This window comes from Acanthopagrus latus, chromosome 9 (assembly GCF_904848185.1).
Source record: "Acanthopagrus latus isolate v.2019 chromosome 9, fAcaLat1.1, whole genome shotgun sequence".
Classification (NCBI taxonomy): domain Eukaryota; kingdom Metazoa; phylum Chordata; class Actinopteri; order Spariformes; family Sparidae; genus Acanthopagrus; species Acanthopagrus latus.
In genome coordinates this window covers 28,483,625-28,491,843 of record NC_051047.1, presented here as the reverse complement: position 1 = coordinate 28,491,843, position 8,219 = coordinate 28,483,625, and positions in this window count along the sequence as shown.

Here is an 8,219-nt window from a genome sequence, read left to right as displayed (position 1 = left end):
TGTGTGAAAACAGTTCTGTAAAGGTTTTTTTTTATTCACACTGAAACGCTGCGAACAAAAAGGCTAAAACAGGACGGATGTGATGCAGAGCTGCACACACACACACACACACACACACACACACACACACACACACACACACACAGTTCTGTTTAGTCTGCGGTCGGTTCTGACCTGCACATTTATAATTGTTCTCGTTGATATGTTTTTCCTGTTTCACCAACATGTGATTGGCCTCATGTTAAAGACTACAACACAACTCTCTGCTGGCATATCTGAACACCTACTACTGATATTCAACACGTTTCTGTGCTATAGATTTTTATTCATTGTTGAGCGTCTGCAGGCCACTTCGCACCTCATTAAAGATCAGCTGCTCTTTGTTTTGATGCAGAAACAGGAGCGAGTGTTCTGAGAGGATTCATGAAACGCTGTCACAAGAAGTTCTTCAGCACAGAAAGGATGGTCCACGTATCAAACATGGCTGTCTTCTCTGCAGTAGAGATGAATACATGTTGAAATTGGAGCTTCATGATGGGAGGAAACAGAGAAAAACGAGGCTGTGGTATTTCCTTCTGCACAAAAGCTAAAAAAACCTACAACAACCAGAATGCATCGTGTATAATAAACACTACTGATGATTGGTGATGTTCTGCAAGCAAAGTTTGGGTGATTTGGGGGTTGAAGGAAGGGTTGGCAATGAGGCTAAAATCAGCTTTTCTTATAAAAAGCACCTTTAAGTGTTTTTCACATTGAGTTCTGCATACGGCAGCATGAGCAGCACCTCCAGCAACAGATCAGGACCACGTCGTTATGTCGACTTTATGTCGTCTGAGCTGCAACAACAACTCCAGAAACTCAGTAACTCACCAGACGAGCGCGTCAGTATATTATCAACTCTTCTCTCTCAGAGGTTTTGTCAGCTGGACAGCCGGAGTCTGCTGTTTTTGTTTTTAGACAGGAAATCAAACAGGAACTTTAAAAGTCGACAGTCCGATGACATGAGTAGAAGTGGAAGGACAGCTGGACCACATCTGGCCTCATGCTGCATATTCATAGGTAACACTTTGCTCTTTATCTGGTGCAGAGAGGTGACACACAAACACATCAGCCTCTGCAGATCCTCGTTCTAAAAAAGCCCGGAGGGAGCCGGCTGTGGGCGGATCAAGGAGAGGTGGCAAACTCATCTATTCATGCTAAACATCACGGCTGTCGGGTCTTTGTGGGAATGACAGAGCAGCTTCCTTTCACTTGAAGCTGACGTGGACGAGAGGCAGGAACCTGACAGAGCCTGAGGGCCACGACGTCTCGCTCACTCTCATCTACTTGTTGTTGCTCTAAAGATATCAAACTAATAGAGGCAGTTCTGAAGCCGTCAGTGTTCGCTGCTTTCATCTGGGTATGAATAATTACCTCCTCCTCCAACCTGAATGTGAAAGCTCAACCCCGACCAGTCAAGATGAAGTGATTCCTGAACAGCAGCCAGAAAGTCCATATCTGCGAGGGAGAAGCTGTTCCGCTCTGTGAACAGATAGAAATCAGCGCTGATTAAAAAACTGAGTCATGCTGCATTCAGAGGCAGCAAACCGGTCAGCTGAACCCGCCCTTTGTGAAATGTTTGCTTAATGTGTGAGGATGATGAGGGCTCGGTGAGGAAACGGTGGATGAATCAGAGCGCCAATCTCTGACTGATGGTGGTTGGACGTTGAGTAAGACCTTGGCTCTTTCCTTATTCGCTGGTTTTCTTGAGCTCTCACAGAGAGCGTCGCTCACCGTGACCCCAGTCGTCAGGAAGCATCCATTGTTAGAGCGAGCAAGGAGAGTGGATTGTGTGTGTGTGTGTGTGTGTGTGTGTGGTTGCGTGCTTGTGATGGATGTGTCCCTCTTCCTGTTTGTAGTTTCTCAGGAGAGCTCTTTTTCCCATGCTGTGAACTGTGCACACTCTCTCTCACGCTGGCCGCCGAGCTCTGCAGTGGGAGAAAGAAGTAGGTGCGAGCAGAAAGCGAGGAAGGGGGAGATGAAAGAGTCGCGGGAGTAAATCTCATTCCCCTTGGACCAGATGATATGCCAAAGACACACTCGGGAGGGCCGCAGAGTCTTTTAAGTCAAATTCTTTATTCCCTCGTGTTTTGACATTAAACTACGGCCTCCGCAGGCGAGCGGCGCGTCGACACACAGTGCAGCTCATGTTCCCGTCAATCCTTCGCCCTTTCATACGTCTGCTCAGTTGAGCAAACACCGACCTTCCCCTCCTGAGTTTACTCACAGTTTTTAATTTCAGCTGGTAATTGCTCTGATACCTAACCTTGGCCCGTTTGAGTCCTGAATGGTGGTGAAGGGAGGGACCTCCGGGGTGCCACGCCAAGACGAGAAGAGAAGCGGAGCGCCCGTCTCAGATGAAGATAGAGACAAGAGCTTAACCAGATCAGCTTCCACGCCGAGCCAATACTTCAAACCCGACCCTTGACCTCTCCGGTTGGCCTGTCACAGTCACCTGTCCTCCTCGCTCTCTTCTCGGCCAGCCCTCTCGAGAAAGATGATCCTCGGCGCTGACCACCGCTTGTCACATATACGTGGTGGTGACAGCCAAGTTCCCTCTGAGTCTTTTGTCGCGGAGGTCATCTCTGAAGCTCCTCTAACACTTAATTACATCTCTTAAGAGGAAGGGGACATGACTGAGCTCTTCAGCCGGCCTCGACACAAAACAAATCGTCCGGAGGAAGACATTAGACATATGGTGGTCGCAGTGAATGAGGAGCTCTTTTTAAGGGTTAGTGATTCTGAATTGAGTGAATCGTCTGGATTGCTGTTCCTGAGTAATGGTCAGTCAGAGGACGGACATCTGGTCGGTGGTCCGGCGGAGGTTGTCGGGGTCACGCTGTAGCAAAAAGAGTGTGACGGATGATGGAGGAAAGTGGCAGAACAAATCAGTCAGCAGCAGCAGCAGCAGCAGCAGAAGAAGAAGATGTTCACTTCACTCAAAGCAAACACACAAATCAGTGAGGAGCTGTAGATCGGGTCAGCTGTTTAGATTCTCAAACACAACGCTGGGCGACATGTGGTGGACGGTTCAGAGCAACTTTAGTCGTCGATTTTCTGGCAGAGATGACTCGTTCAGTGTTAATCTCTTGTAGACCAGCTGTATCTGATGCCTTCAATCTGCTTTCATTTACACAAGGTGCCAGTAGTGCAACATGATGCATCCTGACCAGGGCTGCAACAAAAAGTCAAGCTATTAACTGCTGAAGTCGTTTCTCAATCAAAAGAAGTCAATGATTTGCAGCTTTTCTTTCTCATTTATGAGAGGATCCGTACTTCTCATGCTTCCGATTCATGCGTGTTGGAAGCCGTGCAATGCATTCTGGTAGCAACGCGTTGTGTTTCAGAGACGGGGCGTCGTCACCTCGTTTGCATAACTGAATCAGCTGCATCTGAAGTCAAACTGTCAAACTGTCAGGTTGAAGTGAAGTCAGATCCTGAAACTGTACGGCTTCAGAACACAGTCTGCTGAGTCATTTTTGTGATATAAGACGAGGTCACCATGTTGGTTCTGGTTGAGCAGCGGCCCACAAATGAGTCCAATTGTCCAATCAGGTGAGGCCAGTTTGTTTGGGTTTTGGACAAAAGAAGCAACTTGAAGGCTGAAAAGAGTTGCAACTGATTCACTCTTTCTTCTTCTCCTCAAAAACAAGACCTAACCCAACCTAGAGGCCATCTGGACCCAGTCGTACACTGGTCCCGGGTCAAAGCTTGGTTTCTAAGGAGCACAAAGTAAAGAAGACAAACATTTAGCCCAAAAAAATGCCTTGATGGATGAATTCTGGTTCCTTTGAGACTTGTTCTACATTCACATCACAGGCTGTTGAAATAAAACTTGGATCATGAGTCGGCAGAATAAACGCAGGCGACTGGAGGGAAGTGTTGAAAAGCTGTTATAAGTCGGTTCTGATCGGAGCAGACAGAACACGCTGGATGTTTCCCAGCTATCAGCGGTCAGTGCTGCAGTCCAGCGACACTAAACTCCCCCCCTCCTTTTCCCTCCACATCCTCAATTTCTTCCCTCTCCTAAAATCTCCACCTCCACCGTCCTCCCCCGCTTTTGTCTCCTTCTCCTCCTCACCTCTCCCAGACCCGGCCCGAGGTGAAAGAACCGTTCCCATTCAGGGCAGTGGAGGGGGAAAGCTTGCTTTCAGGTCCCCCTCCTCAATAGCTCTTTATGCCAGGACCCCTGGGCCATCAACATGACAATGTGACAATGTGGCGGGGCTTTTTAAAAGAGATCCTGTGTTTGTTAAGTGTTTTTCCCCCTGAAGAGCCACCACGGGGCAGGGTCAGGAGCCCTGAACAGTCCTCATGAAAGAAGAGGGCCAACTTTGATCACGCAACGTGAAAGGGATGGGCTTTTTTGATTAACTTGAGCCCAGAGATCTGGGATCTGTTGTTTTTTTTTCAGGATCACAGAGCGCCTTGAATCTGAGTTCTGAGGATAATCTGTAGCACACATTTGAAATCATGAGCCACATTTTAATGTTCGACTTAGACATCATTAGAGAGTCGTACAGAGAATGACTTACGGTGTGCTGAAAGATCCTTAAAGGGATTTGGTTTCAGGGGGGAAACCGTAATATTTTCCAACCTCATGAATGCCTTTTGAGTCACCGTGTGCAGCTAACAGTGTGTTGACTGCTGAGATTACTGAGGTTTATCTCATTCATGGACGTCTAAAGAAGAAGCAGTACGACTTCTTTGCAGCCACTGTTTCCACTGTTGTAGAGGTGGATGCATGTAAACAGGAAGTGGTGTAATGTCCTTTAATAGTTCAATTGTTAAATACCTAAATCACACAGTTAGCATGAAACTGTAACTTAAACTATTTAATTAGGACAGTATTATGTGGTGTTAGGTGTTATATTCTATACTTTACTGTGCTGTATTACTTTATTGTGGTTACTCTGTGCAGTGCTATAAACTACAATATGCTATGCTATACAATGCTTTGCTGTAATTAGCCTTGCTATACTTTACTACACCATGTTCTAGGCTGCTATGCTGTGCTAAATTATGCTAGGCTATATTGGGATATGCTAAGCTACAAAATGATGTAATGAGCTATGCTATACTACACTATGCTATCCTATACTGTGTTCCAGGCATCTATGCTATACTTTACAATGCTTTGCTATAATGAGACATGCTATACTATGCTACACTAAGTTCTGTTGTCTATGCTATAGTATACTATGCTGTGCTAAACAATGCTAGGCTATACTGTGAGATGCTATACTATACTACTCTATGCTATGCAATGCTATGATGTAATGAGTTATGATATGATACACTACATTATGCTATACATTGCTAAGCTATGCTATGCTATACAACACTATGTTCCAGCTTAAGATTTAGCTAATATGCAAAATAAGTTTGTACTCAGCACTGTAGATGTAAAATTATAAATGACAGTAAAGAAGTTTTCGGTCTTTTAATCAAATTTCAATGAGGCAGACAACAGAAACAAAAGACAATCTTTGAATGTAAGTTAACCAATATGAACAAATTAAGTGATGTAGTTCTCATTCAGGTGTGTATTGTATTCAGTCATGCTAAGAGCAGGTGAGTTAATCTGGTATTCATTAACTATCTCTGTCGCCAGACATGTGACCGGATCAATCATCATTTAGGTTTTAAACGCCTCCCACCGCAGGAAGAGGTGGTTCTCCTGTGACATCTACACCTTTAAGCCTTGACTGACGTGTGATTATTCCTGACATCTCCAAATTGTTTCTCTTGAGGTTTCCTCTGCGTGGCATCCTTTCAGATGCGGATTAGAGAAATTCGAGACCTGCTCTCTGGACCCTTTGAAACCCTCTCTAACAACCTCATCTTCCCTGCTCGTGTTATTGCCTCTCCTTCATCGTTCACCCCAAACCACCCAGGAGCAAAGCAGACAAACTCTGCAAATTCTTTCATTTACACATCCACCGCTTCTCCAATTCGACTCCTTCTTTCTCCCCCAGCGGAGCTGCACTGGAACTCTTTTCCTCTCCACCTCCATGAAACATTTTCTATTATTCATCAAAGAGCGCTTTAAGCACCTCTCCTTTCCCGAAAAACAAGACATCTCTGGCTCTTTAATGCCTATTCCTCTCATCTCCGGGAACAGAATTTGTGGATCATTAAAATAAAACACAACCACAAGTTACAGAAAATTGACTCTTTGGCTTCGAGCAGAGGAATAAGAAAGAGAGGAGGAGGAAGAGAGGGAGGGAGGGAGGGAGGGCAGGGGAAGCTGTTCCTGGATGGATGAACTGAGACTTGCCCTCAATTTCTGGCACTAAAATCACATCATTTTTCTTTTCGCTTTAATACTGAGGAAATCTGCATTTCTGTGGTGGTGGTGCTCTCACTCAGCCTGACAATACAGGCTCACGGATGAACGCACATGTTACTCGACACAAGGGCTCGTTTCATCTGCACGAGTATGAATGTGACTCATCTGACAACCGCTATCAGTTCGCAACAACCGAAATGATTCTTGATCTACAAACGAGGCTGCACGCAGCGTGACTCCGTGTGAACAAATCCTTTCTTTCTACTAAAATTAGATTCAGAGTTGCAGAGAGCTGCAGGTAATTAAAAAAAAAACCTAAATGACATAAAAACCCTGTGAAGTCGCAGCACTTTCATTTTTTAACTTGAGTTGTGTGACCTTTGTAGGCTGAATCACTGGGCTTTTGAATGATGTGTTTTTAAATATAGTAATGCCAGTTTATTTCGAGCGCAGCACTCCAGGGAGAGTTATCACAATGGCCTCATTTTACCAGAGTGGGATGGCAATCTCTTAGCGCAGGACTGTGTCATTGTCAAGTTGTGTTTTTTTTTTCTCCTTCTCCCACGTTGTGTCTGTCGCTTGGTTATCTGATGTTCTTGTCGCTATATTTACAAGCTCTGATAAAAAAGCATCATTTTGGCCCCTGATAGTGCATGAAAACAACATTTAAAAATGGACACAGGCAAAGTTAAATATAGGTCAAACAGGGACAAGAATTGAAATCAGTGTATGTCGACTGTGCTCGCTGTCAAAAGGCACTTCACACTTCCAAGGTTCATTTTATTTAACAGCTTAGAGGACGAGGTTAAAGTCGTTCTCTCTTTTCATTCAGACATCAGAGTTTTTCCTGTGAATGTTAATCTCAACATGTAGGTGTCAGAGGAATTAATTCAATAAATACACAAACACAGTATCACGCGTTAAATTTCAGGTAAGAGAAATTAGGATTTAAGCACAGCAAGTGGAAAAAACCTTGACTCACTCTGATGTCATGCACCTCTGTCCAAAATAAAATACAAACTGCATTAAACCCAAGAGGCTCGTTTAGATTATTATAAACACAGTCTGACGGTGTTTACTCTGCACTGAAGAGGTTTACGTGTGATTCATAACCGCCAACGTTGAACAGAAAGAGCTTGAACAACGTCCAGTGTGGCGCAGTGCTGGGAGAAGAACTTTAAACAGAACTTTTTTTTACTTATGTAAAAGAATTAATATAACAGTGTGGACAAACTTTGTTATATGTGAACGTTCTGCATTTGAAATTGACAAGTACAAAAATGAAAAGTTCTCAACACAGCTGAACAGGGTGAAGGCGGCTGTGGCTCAGGGGTAAAGCTAGCGCCTTATCGGAAGGTCGCTGGTTCGATCCCCCACCATGCCCTGGTCTGCATGTTGAACTGTTCTTGGGCAAGATAAGATGCCTTAAATGTAAATGTCAACAAACACTTGGTGCTCCTCCTTAACCGGCCCCCACAGCAACCTGTAACTTCAGTTCCTACTGCTGCAGTTTGTTTTTACACCTGTGCTATCTTTGACTTAAACGTCTGGTGAACAGTCAGTTAATGTCTCTGCTGTTGATTTGTGTACACACATTACCTGTTTGAGAGCTCATATTATGGACTTCAAGGATAAAAATGTGTGACTTTTAACATCCTGGCAGGCTCAAAAGGATTTATTCATACTCTGCACGAGCTGGACTGAAATATTTTTAATGTGCTCTGGAACAAACTTGTGATTTTAGGGCTATATTTAAAAAAAAAAAAAACTGACTTGACTTGACAACCATCACTGTTACCTTGATTATAATTTGTATTTTTTAATTAAAACACGTTTCATCAGAGTGTGTCTGTGCTCCCGCACACACACAGACACACACACTGCCCAT